We start from the raw sequence: 15,427 nt of genomic DNA, 5'->3' as shown, positions 1-15,427 counted from the left end.
GCAGTAGTTTCGACTCCCCATCTATGCATGAAATTCCCAACTGTAGAAGGGATCTACACAATAAAAGGAGACCAGAAAGTTGCGCGACGTTATTACAACGAGAGTCTAAACCTTAGAGGCAAAGGAGAAGAAAGCAACACCATCGAACTCAGAGGAGTTCAGGATCGGGAAGAACTCCGTCCACAACCCGAGGGTGAGATCAAGGAAATCCAGATCGGAGATAACCCAGATAAAATAACAAAAATCGGGGCGGCCTTAAAAGGAGACATAAAGGAGTCTCTGATACAACTCCTAAAGGATAACGCCGACCTCTTTGCATGGAAGGCCGCAGACATGCCAGGCATAGACTCTAAACTAATGTGCCACAAATTGGCGGTATACCCAGGATCTCGGCGAGTACAGCAACGCCATAGGAAACTCGGACCGAAAAGGTTCCAAGCTGTGGTAGAACAAGTACAAGCCCTGCTGGAGGCAGGATTTATAAGAGAAGTCAAATACCCACTATGACTTACCAACATTGTCTTGGTAAAAAAGTCAAATGGAAAGTGGCAGATGTGCACCGACTACATAGATCTCAATAAAGCCTGCCCAAAAGATCCCTATCCACTCCCAAGTATCGACACTCTAGTGGATACCTCCTCCGGATACAAGTACCTCTCATTCAGGATACAATCAAATCCCGATGTACCCACCTGATCAAGAAAAGACCTCATTCCTAACCTCAAAGGGAAACTACTATTATGTCGTCATGCCATTCGACTAAAAAACGCAGGAGCTACCTTCCAACGATTGATGAACAAAGTCTTCGCAGAACACATTGGGAAACTAATGGAGGTGTATGTAGATGACATGTTGGTAAAAACACAGAATGAAGAATCACTACGGTCCGACCTCACCAAAGTATTCGACACCATACAAAAACATGGGATACGACTTAACCCAGCAAAGTGTACCTTTGCAGTAGAGGCTGGCAAATTCTTGGGCTTTATGTTCACAGAAAGAGGAATTGAAGCAAACCCAGATAAATGATGGGCCACACTCGATATGAAAAGTCCGACCTGTGTCAAAGAAGTACAACAGCTCAACAAAAGACTGGCAGCCCTGTCCAGATTCCTAGCCGGATCAGCCATAAGATCTCTCCCCTTTTATGCCACATTAAGGAAGGGAAAGAGGTTCGAATGGACGACAGAGTACAAACAGGCTTTCCAGGATTTCAAAAGATCTTTGGGACAACCACCTATTCTTACCCGACCACGGGAGGGAGAACCACTTATCTTATACCTCGTAGTAGGAAATCGGGCAATAGCTTCGGCATTAGTTAGGGAAGACAAAGGTAGGCAACAACCTATCTACTTTATTAGCAAAGCCCTGCAGGGAGATATCAAGCTAAGGACCTGTTCCGAGGGTTACCTGAAACTGTAGGTCGATCTCGGATGAAATCTTCTGTACTGGTCAGCGCAGTTGAGTCTGACTTGATGATGGTGGCTGGAGCCGCCATGTCCGACTTGTTGGACTTAGTGGTGGTGCTGATCTTTCGTCACCGGAGGGTGGTGGTACCTGCAAGGGACTCCGATGCTTAAGTTTGCAAGGGTATTAAGCAGGTTTTTAGTAGAATCAGCGTATGAGTTATATCTGGGTGCTCCAGTATATTTATAATGGCGGGGATGATCTTTCTTTGAGATAAGATAGTTATCTTATCTTATCTTTGAGTAAGGTCCTCTTATTTTTTAAGGAACTGCCCTTATCCTTCTAGGCTTTGGGATGCCTTTAGATTTGGGTCGTGTTCCTCTGTTTGGGCCTTTTGGGCCTCTGTAGCGGTTTGGCCGACCTCTTTTATAAAGAAGTCGGGTAATCTTAACTAGTATGACTTTATTGGCAGCTTCTGCTTGTCCATTAGCCTGCAGGTATTCCACGGATGTGAATTGGTGTTTTATCTTCAAGTCGGCTACCAATTTTCTAAAGCCTGCGTCTGTGAACTGAGTGCCATTGTCTATGGTGATGGAGTAAGGAACCCCAAACCTCGTGATAATGTTCCTATATAGGAATTTCCGACTTCTTTGGGCAGTGGCATTGGCTAGGGGCTCTGCCTCTATCCATTTTGTGAAATAATCTACCCCTACAATGAAGAACTTAACCTGTCCCGACCTTTGGGGGAAGGGCCCGAGAAGGTCGAGTCCCCACTTTGTAAATGGCCAAGGTGATGTTGCGCTGATGAGCTCCTCTAGTTGACATGGAAGTTGGCATGTTTCTGACATGGTGGACACGTCTTAACATACTCGGTGGGTTCTTTTTTGCAAAGTCGGCCAAAAGAATCCGGCTTGGAGTACTTTTTTAGCAAGGGCTCGTGCTCCGAGATGGTTCCCACAGGTGCCACTATGTATCTCTTCCAAGACATCTTTTGTGTTAGAGGTCGGTACACATTTTAGTAGAGGTGTCAAAGTTCCTCTCTTGTATAGAGTGTCGTTTATGATGGTGTAATACTGTGCCTCCCGCTTTAACCTCTTTGCCCTCTTCTTATCTGCATGGAGTATCTCTGATTTGAGGTAGTTGATTATGCGAGTCATCCATCCTTGATCCTGACCTGATATAGCTAGGATTTTTTTATCTTTCGAGATTGACGGGTTTTGCAGTATTTCCTGGATGAGGCTCCTATTATTTCCCCTGGTTTGGTGCTGGCTAATTTTGAGAGTACGTCAGCTCGAGCATTCTGTTCCCGAGGTATATATTGGATTTTATATTCCTGGAATTGCTTGAGTTATTCCCTGGTTTTATCCAGGTACTTTTTCATAGCAGGATCTTTGGCTTGGTAGTCCCCTGCTATTTGTGAGGTGACAGCCTGTGAATCTCTAAAGATGATAAGTTTTTGGGCTCTGACTTTTTTAGCCAGCTTCAAACCAGCTGTTCCGAGGGTTACCTGAAACTGTCGGTCGATCTCAGACGAAATCTTCTGTGCAGGTCGGAGCTGTGATGTCTGATCTGTTGGACTTGGTGATGGTGCTAATCCTTCATCGCCGGAGGGTAGGGGGTACCTGCAAGGGACTCCGATGCTTAAGTTAGCAAGGGTATTAAGCAGGTATTGAGTAGAATCAGAGTATGAGTTATACCTGGGTGCTCCAGTGTATTTATAATGGTATGGAGTATCTTTCTGGAGATAAGATAGTTATCCTATCTTATCTTATCTTTCGGGTGAGGTCGTCTTATCTTATCTTTAAGGGAACCGCCCTTATCTCTATAGGCTTGGGCTGCCTTAGGATTTTGGGTCATGTTCCTCCATTGGGGCCCTTCTTTGGGCTTTCCTGGTGACTTGGCCGGACTCTCTGAGAAGAAGCCGGGTTGTCCTGACTTGAAGAGGTCGGTTACTTTGACTGTAGAACATCCCAGGTCAGATAACTCGACCCAGGATATGAACAGTGCCCCTACTCGAGCTCGGTCTTTTCTTGGAGGTCAAGCCTTAGTTTTTAGGTCTTCAAACCTTCTCGGGTGAAGCCGAGCTCGAGCATTTAGTCGACTTTATCCTTGTAGGGTTCCTTTTTGAATGCGGAATATCTCGTTTCCTCTGAGAGCGCGCGCTTTTGTATTTAGCGTCCTAGCCTTGGGAATGCGCGAGGGTTTTAATGCCCTCATTAATGTGTTTTCAATGCCCCGTTTCTCTTTCTTTTATTTTGAACTTTACACACAGAAAACAGTTTTTCCTTTTCTCTGTAACTTCTCCTTTTCTTTCTCACTTTTATAATTTAGCCTGTTGTTTCGCCCTTTCGCATCTTCTTTTTGCGGCGTTGCTTGGTGATCGTAGGTGCCCCCTTTGTTTTCATCGACAGTTTCGTTTTCGATCTTCCCTCTGTACGCTTCTCCCTTCTTCAGGTTGGTTTATCTTCTTTTTTTCTTGCATTGTTTTGTTTTCTTGGTATAGTAGGGTTTTTACTTGAGTAATTTTTTGGAAAGTTTGAACCTTTTTGCATTTCTGCGCTTTTCATCACTGTGATTTCTGGTTTCTTCTTTTCTGGTGTTTCCTAAATGGTTGAAGTCTCTAGGGTTTTGCGTGTTTGTTGCCTGTTTCTGTATAAGTGGTTTGTTTGATTTTGAAGAAAAGATTCTGCCTTTGTCTATTTTTCCGCTTGGCATGTTCTTGCTGTTGGGTAGACTAAAGTCGTAATTTCTCAGAACGCTTATTTTGATGACTTTATTTGGTTTGTGGCCTTTCCGAATGTCGTTCTTGTTGAAATAGAGGCTTTGTCTTCTTGTTGGGATGTGTAGAAATGTAGGCTTGTAGGCTTCCCTGAGTCCTTATTCTGCCTCCAAAGGATGCCCCTAAGACCTTTTGGATTGGGTCCTAGGATTTTCTTTTGTTGCTTTGCCTGGCTTCTTGATACCTATATGCTTTAGTTTTTCGAGTTGTCTTTGTTTACACCTGAGTTGTTTGATTAGTGTTCCGAGGTGTTTTTGAATAATTCAATATTCTTTTCTTCTTGTAGGACTAGTTAACCATGTCTTCTCACAAAAATATTGTTGAGACATTTTCCCAGGTCCCTGAGGGCATGGCCGATTAGGTGGATTCTATGGTCCTCTTATGCGTCTCATTGGTTGACTCCGATTTTTGTCAACAACATAGGCAGTTTTATAGAATTTATGACAACGGTAGTGATGAGAAGAATTATGAGCTCGTATCTCCAACTTCTGACGAAAGGGTTTGCTTTTCTACCCAGATTGCTGGAGAGCGCCCCTTTTTCTATGGCTATGACTTCTTTTTTAGCCAAATGAATATTACCCTTCCTTTTACCCCCTTTGAGACCAACTTGTTATGGTCCTGTAATGTAGCTCCATCCCAACTTCACCCTAATTCCTGGGGTTTTATAAAAATATTTCAGCTGCTGTGTCGTGAGGAAGACAGTCTGGTGTAGTGAAGAAGAAAGTCGCTTGGGTTTCTTTCCGAGCTTCCCTGGGGAAAAAGGTTTTCTCCATGTTTGATGAGTCTTTTCGTGATTTCAAAAATTACTTTTTTAGGGTCCGAGCTGTTAAAGGAGCTCGGCCCTTTTTTCTGGATGAGAATGATGAGCCCACCTTTCCTTTAGAATGGCAAAAGAATGTAGTGGTATCGAGATACTCGTGGGAGATGTTAGATGAGGTTTAACAAGCTTTTGTGACTGTGCTAAACGAAAACTGGGGGGGAGCCTCCTCATCCTGACACAAAGAAATTTTTAGCTAACCCCTATCTCCTCTGAGCTGAGCTGGGTAGTGGTCAATTTTTTCTATTGGTTTTGCTTGTCGTGTTTGTCTCTTGTGAGATCTTTTCTGACTCGTAGTTTGGTTTCCTGTTGTGATGTGTGTTTGCATAGATGATTAAGAATAATGAATCCATGAAGGCTTTTAAGAGGGCAAGGAAAGCTACTGCATCTAAGAATGCCTCGGCCAATGCGGCCGGGGAAGGATCTTCTTAGGTTTCATCTAAGCCTTTAGTCACAAGTTCTCTTGGGCCGAGGAAGGTTGTCCCCACTCCTCGAGTTCGCTTGATTGATTCTTCACAAACTTCTGCTAGTACCTCCTCTCCTTCTGCCGCTCCTCCTCCAAAAAGACCTCAGACTGTCGAGCCTTTTAATCTTGGTGCTCCCGACTTTGATGCTGTTGGGTTTGTAGATCAACAGATTGCTCCCTATGGTGTCATGCCTACTGACAATGTATCCATTCTTCGTCATTTAGACTACATTACTCGGAGTGGTATTACGCTGGCGCACATGGGAGCGGCTTTATACCGGACTGCTCAAGATCTTCCTATCCATGCTACCAAGGCCTTTATGGAGGAGGCAAAATCGGTGTTTGACCGAATTAAGGGTTTGAAGGAGGAGCTCGAGGTGAAAGTGGCCGAGTTGGAAAATGAGTTTAAGGGGGAAAAAGCTCGGGCTATTAGTCTGGCGGCTGCTGCGCAACTGGCCGAGGATACGGCGTTAAAACATAAGGATAGCTATGTTACTACTTATAGAGAGATGATGAAGCTCAGGGGCAGCTTGGAATCTGTCCGGGCCGATTATACCGAACTTCAAAGTCATCTTGTAGGCAGTGTTACTGCTGCTTATGAGAATTTGAAGGAGCAATTTCAAGTTCTTGCACCAAATCTCAACCTTTCCCTTATTAGCCTGGATAACATTGTTAAGGATGGTAAGATTGTCCCTGACAATCCTGATGATGATGATGATGATCGTCCTTCACTGCCTGCTACCAAGACTTCTACTGCGCCAACTTCTCCGGTGTCCACTGCTGAGATCAACCGCCCAGGGGGGAACCGAATTGCCAAATCCTGAACCGGGATGATGGGACGATGGATGCGGTGCCTCTTCAGACTCGACCTTCCTCACCCCAAGTTGATGCTGCTGAGAAGCCTTCGGATGTTAGCTGAATTTCCTTCTTTCTTGTTGTAAATTGCCCGGTTTGTGGGCTTTATTTTTAAAACACTTTATTTTGTGAATGATGTCTTGATGCTCTTCTAGTTCCTTGTTTAGCAACTTTATTTTGATAAACAAAGTAGTTCCCAGGCTTTGCGGGCTGAACCTGGTAGCCTCTGAAGCTGGCTATTATTAGAACTTTTATTTTCATATCATACTTGTCTGTGTTTGTCTTGGTACTTTTGTATTCTTTTGACATGAACGGCTTGATTCATTTGCCTGATGCTACTTTCAACAGTTTGAATTTTGTTCAAGTCTTCGTTTAGGAATCATAATACTGAGATTGCCGATTTCTTCAACTCGGGTTGAGTTGTTTGTTTGTAACCCTCTTTTTTGGACTTTATTTAGGTCTCTTTCAGGGGTAGCTTTATCGTGTCGGATCCGGTCGAGTTACTTGATAATCCTCTTTCATGGACCTTATTCAAGTCTCTTTTAGGGATTACTTATGTAACTTTATATTTTTGGGCCGATTTCGCCATGTCGGTCCCTGTCGAGTTACTTGGTAATCCTCTTTCTTGGACATTGTTCAGGTCTCTTTCAGGGATTACCTTTGTAACTTTATATTTTTGGGCCGACTTCACCATGTCGGTCCCTGTCGAATTACTCGGTAATCCTCTTTCTTGGACCTTGTTCAGGTCTCTTTCAGGGATTATCTTTGTAACTTTATATTTTTGGGCCGGCTTCGCCATGTCGGTCCCTATCGAGTTACTCGGTAATCCTCTTTCTTGGACCTTGTTCAGGTCTTTTTAGGGATTACCTTTGTAACTTTATATTTTTGTAGGAGTCCGACTTTATCGTGTTGGGCTCTTCTAAGTTATAGTAATCCTCTTTTATAGGGTTGGCCAGACCTCTTTCTAGGGCTTTACTTATAACTTGGGTTGTTGTGGCTGGTCCGACCTCTTTGTGTCGGCCAGTCTTCAAGTTATTTTATAGCAATCCATTTTATTAGGACCTCGTCAGGTCCTTTCTATGGATCACTTTCTATAACTTCTTGCATTATCCTGTTTTCATCTTTGCCGATTTTGTAGAGTTTGGGTTTTAACCCTCGTTTGGTAGACCTTTTAATGAATTTGGTTTTCATCTTTGGTCTTTATCGGGATTGCGTAATGATTTTGATTTTCACTTTCTGTCGATCCGTAGCTTTATAATCGGGCGATGAATGTTTCGGTATAGTGCGGCTTGAGTGTTTGTAGAAAATCTGAATAGATTTTATTAAAAGAAAATGCAAATATACATGCGGGGGTTAATTTCCTAAGTCGGGTGATTTATAGGTCTCAGTTTGGCACCTCGTTAAAAAACCTTTTCAGGAAAAAGAGTGCGCCTTGTCCAAGGTCCTTTATCATCCCTAGCTATAGTACCTTCTTAGATTGCAAGCGTGCCATGACTTGGGAAGTTCTCGCCCGTCGAGTTCGGAAAGCCTGTAGTAGCCCTTTCCCAGCACTTTTATGACTCGGTAAGGTCCTTTCCAGTTTGCTACCAGCTTTCCTTCTCCAGGTCGAGTTGTTCCAATGTCATTTCGGATTAAGATGAGGTCGTCTTCAGCAAAGGCCCACTGTATTACCTTTTGGTTGTATCTGGAGGCCATCCATCGTTTCAACGCTTTTTCCCTTATCTGAGCTCTTTCTCAGATTTCCGAAAGTAGGTCGAGTGATAAACCACTATTTTATGGTTTACAATGTGTTTAATTGTGTGGTTTTATCATGGTCTTTACCCACTTATTCATATAATTATCATGCATTTATATTTCCTTCCTAAAATTATTACTTGATTGAAAACATGCTTCTTTGGTCTTAATTTAGCTAATCTTAATCCTCTCTTATTACCATTCGATGCATTGATCTGTGTGTTAAGTGTTTCAGGCTTCATAGGGCAGGAATGGCTTAGACAATGAAGAAGAAGTATGCAAAGATGGAAGGAATACAAGGAATTGAGGAGATGACCAGCAAAAAGTCACGCGGTCGCATGGCTCACGTGACCGCGTGAAATAGAAGAAATCAGAGTGACGCGATTGCATGGCTCACGCGACCATGCAGATTGGAAAAGCAGAAGTGACACGGAAACGTGGACGATGTGAACGCGTGGCAGGGAAAAAACGCGAATGACGCTGATGAGCGGATAATTTATACGCTTTTTGGCATTGTTTTTAGTATGTTTTTGGTATGTTTTAGTTAGTTTTTATTATATTTTTATTAGTTTTTAGTCAAAATTCACTTTTCTAGACTTTACTATGAGTTTGTGTATTTTTCTGTGATTTCAGGTATTTTCTGGCTGAAATTGAGGGACCTGAGCAAAAATCTGATTCAGAGGCTGAAAAGGACTGCAGATGCTACTGGATTCTGATCTCCCTGCACTCGAAGTAGATTTTCGGGAGCTACAGTAGCCCATTTGGCGCGCTCTCAACTGCTTTGGAAAGTAGACATCCTGGTCTTTCCAGCAATGTATAATAGTCTATACTTTGCTTGAGCTTTGATGGCCCAAACAGGCGTTCCAAGTCAGCTCAAGAATTCTGGCGTAAAACACCGGAACTGGCACAAGAATGGGAGTTAAACGCCCAAACTGGCACAAAAGCTGGCGTTTAACTCCAAGAAGAGTCTCTACACGAAAATACTTCAATGCTCAGCCCAAGCACACACCAAGTGGGCCCGGAAGTGGATTTTTATGTAATTTACTCATTTCTGTAAACCCTAGGCTACTAGTTCTCTACAAATAGGACCTTTTGCTATTGTATTTTCATCTTTAGATCCTTGAATCTTTTGATCACATTTTGGGGGCTGGCCTCTCGGCCATGCCTAGACCTTGTTCTTATGTATTTTCAACGGTGGAGTTTCTACACACCATAGATTAAGGTGTGGAGCTCTGCTGTACCTCAAGTATTAATGCAATTACTATTGTTCTTCTATTCAATTCAACTTATTCTTGTTCTAAGATATTCATTCGTACCCAAGAACATGATGAATGTGATGATTATGTGACGCTCATCATCATTCTCATTTATGAACGCGTGCCTGACAACCACTTCCGTTCTACAAGCAAACAAGGCTTGAATGTTTATCTCTTGGATCCCTTAATCGGAATCTTCGTGGTATAAGCTAGAATTGATGGCGGCATTCAAGAGAGTCCGGAAGGTCTAAACCTTGTTTGTGGTATTCTGAGTAGGATTCAAGGATTGAATAACTGTGACGAGTTTCAAACTCGCGATTGTGGGGCGTTAGTGACAGACGCAAAAGAATCACTGGATTCTATTCCAACATGATCGAGAACCGACAGCTGAATAGCCGTGCTGTGACAGAGCGCGTTGAACATTTTCACTGAGAGGACGGGACTGTAGCCATTGACAACGGTGATGCCCAACATACAGCTTGCCATGGAAAGGAGTAAGAAGGATTGGATGAAAACAGTAGGAAAGCAGAGAGACGGAAGGGACAAAGCATCTCCATACGCTTATCTGAAATTCTCACCAATGAATTGCATAAGTATCTCTATCTTTATTTTATGTTTTATTCATAAATCATCTATAACCATTTGAATCTACCTGATTGAGATTTACAAGATGACCATAGCTTGCTTCATACCAACAATCTCCGTGGGATCGACCCTTACTCGCGTAAGGTTTATTACTTGGACGACCCAGTGCACTTGCTGGTTAGTTGTGCGAAGTTGTGATAAAGAGTTGAGATTGCAATTGAGCGTACCATGTTGATGGTGCCATTGATGATCACAATTTCGTGCACCAAGTTTTTGGCGCCGTTGCCGGGGATTGTTCGAGTTTGGACAACTGACGGTTCATCTTGTTGCTTAGATTAGGTATTTTTCAGAATTTTTTAAGAATGAATTCTAATGTTTCAAGGTGATGTTCTTATCATCACCAAAGCTGATTGATCTTCATCAATTTAGCTCTTGAATGTAATGTCCTGCTGAAGCTTGGCTAGCCATGTCTAATTCCTTTAGACTGAAGCTTTAGACTAACAATGCATGATTCTTGGAATTCTTATTAAAAGTTTTGATCCTCTTTATCTTCTTTTTCCACATAATTTTCGAAAAAACCAAAAAAAATTACAAAATCATAAAAACCAAAAATATTTCCTGTTTGAGTCTAGTGTCTCATTTTAAGTTTGGTGTCAATTGCATGTTTCTGTTCTTCTTGCATTTATCATGTGTCTTCATTGATCTTCAAGTTGTTCATGATGATTTACTTACTCTGATCTTTCAATTCTCTTGTTTTGTGTGTTTTGTTGTTTCTCATATGCATTCTCAATTTGTTAGTGTCAGTAGTATACAAACTTCTAAGTTTGGTGTCTTGCATGCATTGTTTATTTAATTTTAGTTGCATTTTGATTTTTCCTCATCATTAAAAATCCAAAAAAAATTAATTTGTGTCTTTTCAAGTCAATAATGCAGAGAATTGAAAATTCAGAACATACAGCAGAGGAATTACACAGAAAAAGCTGGGCGTTCAAAATGCCCAGTGAAGAAGGAAAACTGGCGTTTAAATGCCAGCCAGGGCACCTGGCTGGGCGTTTAACGCCCAAAAGGGTAGCATTTTGGGCGTTAAACGCCATAATGTATACCATTCTGGGCGTTTAACGCTAGGATGGCACAAGAGGGAAGGTTTTCTTTTTAACTCAATTTTTTTTTCAAGTTTTCAAAATTTTTCAAAATCAAATATTTTTCAAATCATATCTTTTCAATCATATATTTTCAAAATCAATTTCTTTCCATTTTCAAAGATACCTGCTAACAATTAATGATTTGATTCAACATTTCAAGTATGTTGCCTTTTCTGTTGAGAAAGGTTTAATGTTTGAATCATATCTTTTCTTGTTAGCCAAGTCATTAATTTTAAAAAAATCAAATCTTTTTAAATTGTTTCTCAATCATATCTTTTCAATCACATCTTTTTAAAACCATAACTTTTCAATCATATCTTCTTAATCACATCTTTTTCGAAAATAGTTTTCAATCATATCTTTTTTATTTCTAATTTCAAAATCTTTTTCAAAAATCACTTTACTTCTTTCTCAATCTTAGTTTTCGAAAATCATCAATCAATTTTCAAAATTCTTTTTCAAAATCTTTTAACTTATTTTCGAAAATTCTTCCCTTCTTCTCACATCCTAATTCTTCTACCTCCTCCTTCTATTCCTCTGAAACCTCAAGGAATCTCTATACTGTGACATAGAGGATTCCATATTTTCTTGTTCTCTTCTCTTTCATATGAGCAGGAGCAAAGACAAAAGCACTTTTGTTGAGGTTGACCCTGAACCTGAAAGGACCTTGAAGCGAAAGCTAAGAGAAGCTAAAGCACAACTCTCTGTAGAGGACCTAGCAGAATTCTTCAAAGAAGAAGACATGGCAGCTGAAAACAACAACAATTCCAACAATGCAAGGAAGGTGCTGGGTGACTTTACTGCACCTACTCCCGACTTTTATGGGAGAAGCATCTCTATCCCTGCCATTGGAGCAAACAACTTTGAGCTTAAGCCTCAATTAGTTTCTCTAATGCAACAGAATTGCAAGTTCCATGGACTTCCATTGGAAGATCCTCATCAGTTTTTAGCTGAATTCTTGCAAATCTGTGACACTGTCAAGACCAATAGGGTTAACCCTGAGGTCTACAGACTTATGCTATTCCCTTTCGCTGTAAGAGACAGAGCTAGGATATGGTTGGATTCACAACCTAAAGAAAGCCTGAACTCTTGGGAAAAGCTAGTCAATGCCTTCTTGGCAAAGTTCTTTCCACCTCAAAAATTGAGTAAGCTTAGAGTGGAAGTCCAAACCTTCAGACAGAAGGAAGGTGAATCCCTCTATGAAGCTTGGGAAAGATACAAATAATTGGTTAGAAAGTGTCCTTCTGACATGCTTTCTGAGTGGAGCATCATAGGTATCTTCTATGATGGTCTGTCTGAACTGTCCAAGATGTCATTGGATAGCTCTGCTGGATGGTCTCTTCATCTGATGAAGACGCCTGCAGAATCTCAAGAACTGATTGAAATGGTTGCAAATAACTGATACTAGCATAAACTTGATATGCTACGATTTAGGAAATTGCACAATCGGCAAAAATTCCTTCCGGCAAGTGCACCGGTTATCGTCAAGTAAAAACTCACAATAGAGTGAGGTCGAATCCCACAAGGATTGGTTGAATGAGCAATTCGGATTAGAAGTTTGTTCTAGTTGAGCGGAATCAAGATTTAGATGAGAATTGTGGAATCTTAAATTGCATGAATTAAAGAGCGAGAAGTTAAAGTGCTGAAATTAAAAAGGGATGGGGGTGATTGCATGAATTTAATTGCAGAATATAAAGAGAAGTGTAGATCAGAAATGGGGAATTCATTGGGTTTCAGGAGATATTGAGATCTCCGAATCAACACATCTTTATCCCTTCCTCAACCAATGCATTCATTGAATTTTGCTTGGCAATCTTCTATGATTGGATCCCAATCCCTTGGCTCACCAATTCTCTCTAAAAACAAACAGATTCCCAATCCCTTGGTTTAAATGTTCATAAGAAGAGATGATGCTCGATCTCTGATTATACCACACAGTTTCATGAACCACAATTTGGTAGGATTACATGTCACAATATCCATCCAAACCCCAATCCAATTCACTGTGAGAAAGCTTCTCTAGCATGAATCCTCCATTCCTTTCCCAAGGTTCCGAAGGATTCCAATTATGGATAGTTTCTTTCCCAAGACAACTAACCAATGGAATTAGATCGAGAAGCTTTCTAACAAAATTCAAGAGAAAAGATTGAAGAAGAAGATAAAAACTATTATTGATTCATTGAATTACAATAGAGCTCCCTAACCCAATGAAAGGGGTTTAGTGAATCATAGCTCTGAATTCAATTACAAAGAGTATGAAAACTAGCAAAATGATCAAAAAGTTCCCAAGTGTAAAAAGTGCTAACTAACTTAAATTCTATCCTATTTATACACTTTCTAAATTGAGCTTCTGTTGTGTTTCATGGGCTTTGAGGCCTTTCCCTGATTTCCTTTTGCTTTGGGTTTATGGTCCAAAATCCTGATGAGGCTGTGATCCAATTCTGTAACATTCATTGAGCAAACTTAGTGATAATCAAGTAATGACACATGACTCAACAAATTGAAATTCCAGACTCATCAATTCTTCAAGCCCAATCCCATAAACCATGATATTCAATTGGCTTTCATACCATAATACGTTTAAGTTAATGTTTGGTGCTCAAATGCTAACTTAAACTTCAATATATTTGGCCCAGAAACCCTTTCAAAAAGTGGCGTTTAAGTTGCAGTTTAAGCTTAAACTGCAACTTAAACGTTGGACACTCCTGGAGGTGGTATAATTCAAGCACGTTTAAGCTTCAGTTTAAGGTTAAACTGAAGCTTAAACTTGGAAATGGAAGAAAGCAACTACGGAGTGTGGAATGGTCGAACACGTTTAAGCTTCAGTTTAAGGTTAAACTGAAGCTTAAACGTGGAAATGAGAAAGCAACCCTGGAGGCAAATTGTGGTCGAACACGTTTAAGCTCCAGTTTAAGGTTAAACTGGAGCTTAAACGTGGAAATGAAGAAAGGAGCCCAGGAGTGTGAAATGTCGAACACGTTTAAGCTCCAGTTTAAGCTTAAACTGGAGCTTAAACGTGGAAATGGCTTCCTGGTGCATGATTTGGGTCAAACACGTTTAAGCTCCAGTTTAAGGTTAAACTGGAGCTTAAACGTGGAAATGCTCCTTTGGTGCCTTTCTTATTCTGGCGTTTAACTTCCAGTTTAAGGTTAAACTGGAGGTTAAACACCAGTTTCAGTATTTCTCAGCTTTCATGATTCTGGCGTTTAACCTTAAACTGGAGGTCAAACGCCACTTTCAGCTTTGGTGCATTTCTTATTCTGGCGTTTAACTTCCAGTTTAAGGTTAAACTGGAGGTTAAACGCCACTTTCAGCATTATATGGCTTGGCAGTTTAAGTTCTAGTTTAAGCTTAAACTGGAACTTAAACTCCACATGTGATCTTCAAGCTTCCTTTATTGATTTTGTTGCTTCCTTGCCTAGCCTCTTCTTCCATGAAATCATCCAAACAACTGCATCAAAGTCTTGCAAAATTTCATGAGAATTCTTCCATTCATAGCATTCAAGTAATATTACTAAAAACTCATGGAATTTGCATCAAAATCATACTGTTTGGATGGTTCATTGCTTTGTTGTTCATTTAACCATTCTTGGTTACTTTAAGCTCAAAAAAATGCATAAAACAACTAAAACTAACAGAAAAATGCTAGTGAAACTAGCCTAAGATGCTTGGCATCACAACACCAAACTTAATACTTGCTTGTCCCTAAGCAAGTCCTGAGTTATTTGAGAAGAAAGTATGAAACAGAAAGCAATTACATTGGCTATATTAGCAAGCATTTGAAGTTCATCAGAAGGGTTTTATGCAGAAAGTTGCAGCATCACTTTTTCATTCTTATCAGGTAAAATTATCACTTTTTCATTGCATCCATCAAACACTGCTATGGCCTCTTGTTATTCTTATGTCCTTGGCACTTTTCCTTTCTTTGTTTTTTTTTTCTTTTTCTTAGAGCTCCTTTGCTCCTTGTTTGCTCAGTGTCATGTGTTGCACAAGCCTTTGGCATTTTCTTTTTCTTATCAGTGCATTACACATATCCACTACAGGCATTTTAGTTCACATTTCTTCTTGAGACATTGGTGCCTAGCACCTCTTTGTGTGACTAAATGTTTTGTATTTAGGTTGCTCTTGATAATGGACTTTTGGTTGATAATCCCGGGTTAGTTAACCCAGTTACCAAGTGTTGAAACACTCCTCAGAACCTATTCATCCAAGCATATCCTTAATACATAAACATCACAGGCATTTGTCTCAGAAGTTCAAATCATTGGTGCCTAGCTTATTTTCTCAATTTTTTTTGCTTTTTGGTTGCCCTTTTTCAGTGGCTTTTTCTTCTTCTTTTTCTTTCTTTTTCATGGCAAAGACATTTATATCAAGATCCATAGACAG

General features: G+C 40.6%; 1 non-coding gene across 1 annotated transcript; it reads right to left on the bottom strand.

The window, feature by feature from the left end:
- Positions 1–12,188: 12,188 nt before the first annotated feature.
- Positions 12,189–12,296, bottom strand: LOC112798810 (small nucleolar RNA R71). Its single transcript, XR_003200407.1, has one exon. It is a non-coding gene; the product is annotated as a small nucleolar RNA R71 (small nucleolar RNA).
- Between the last annotated feature and the right edge of the window lie 3,131 nt (positions 12,297–15,427).

This window comes from Arachis hypogaea, chromosome 4, assembly GCF_003086295.3.
Source record: "Arachis hypogaea cultivar Tifrunner chromosome 4, arahy.Tifrunner.gnm2.J5K5, whole genome shotgun sequence".
Lineage (NCBI taxonomy): Eukaryota > Viridiplantae > Streptophyta > Magnoliopsida > Fabales > Fabaceae > Arachis > Arachis hypogaea.
The sequence above is the reverse complement of the archived record's forward strand: the minus strand, read 5'-3'. Positions and strand labels throughout refer to the sequence as shown.